The 1,078-nt window shown below is 46.4% G+C and overlaps 1 pseudogene; it reads right to left on the bottom strand.

The window, feature by feature from the left end:
- On the bottom strand, positions 1 to 653 carry LOC114205329 (coiled-coil-helix-coiled-coil-helix domain-containing protein 2 pseudogene; annotated as a pseudogene).
- Between the last annotated feature and the right edge of the window lie 425 nt (positions 654 to 1,078).

Here is a 1,078-nt window from a genome sequence, read left to right as displayed (position 1 = left end):
CCAATTCTGAAGAAAGCTGTATTTAATGATGAAGGAGAAGCTTAACTGGTGGTTTTACACTTTATATATTCACCATTCGCCATCAATTATATTTTTATGCTAAATTAACTTGGTTATGAGAGATGATTTTCCTTATCTTCAATTTGAACTTCTTGATTAGGCTAATCCATTTGCAAATCTGCACTGTTTCAGCACCTCGCTGAAACCTTCACAAAGCTTCAGGTCACCCTGGTTCTGGGCACACTCCAGAAACTGTTTCATCTCATAGTGGCATGGGCCAAACTGCTGCTGCTCCTGGTATGCTGGCTGGGTTTCCTGAGGCTCCTGGTAAGTGATGTCAGGCCTTGAAGGCTCAGCATTGCCTCCTCCACTGAAGCCCCCAGTGATGGCATGACCTATCGTGTGCCCGACAGCAGAGCCCACAGCCACGCCAGCTGCAGTGGTTGCCATCTGGGCCATGAGCCCTGGCTGCCGGGGCACAGCAGCAGGTGAGCCAACAGCAGCTGGTGGAGCCGCTGCCGGAGGCTGAGCTGCTGGCGCTGGTCTAGGTGCCACTCTCATCTGAGGTGCCCGGCTGGCCGGAGGGGCCATGCGGGAGGTGCGGCTCCGACTTCCACGCGGCATGGTGACTTGCAGAGCAGCTCAGGGTCTAGAAATCCTCCATTAAATTTCTAAAACTTACATATATATTTGTAAAGACTGACTATCTTCTGTAAGATAAAGAGAAAAAATAGCACAATCTGGCCAAGTTAAAAGAGGAGCCCTAAGTCTAGGTCATGAAGCTAGAGAAATAAATGGGGGGCTCCTTACATGCCAAACCTGTGTTATGGGCACTACATGCAAAGATGAAAAAAGCCAAAGTCTCTTGACTTGAAATACCTTGCAACCTAAGGAGGTAAAAATAATTGTGGTCAACTATGGTAAATTAGATATCCCCTAGGTAACCTAGGAAGCTTTTAAGATTGTTAAAGCCTAAGGCAATTTACAAATAGGAAATCCACATCCTCTGAGCGAGGATCTATTAAACAATTCTAGATCAGACTAAGTTTAAGAACAAGAGAAAAAGGAGCAAAAAGGG

The sequence above is a fragment of the Eumetopias jubatus genome, unplaced genomic scaffold, assembly GCF_037043125.1.
Source record: "Eumetopias jubatus isolate StellerSeaLion01/CBP00866 unplaced genomic scaffold, mEumJub1_p1.0 scaffold_17, whole genome shotgun sequence".
Taxonomy (NCBI): Eukaryota; Metazoa; Chordata; class Mammalia; order Carnivora; family Otariidae; genus Eumetopias; species Eumetopias jubatus.
The sequence above is the reverse complement of the archived record's forward strand: the minus strand, read 5'-3'. Positions and strand labels throughout refer to the sequence as shown.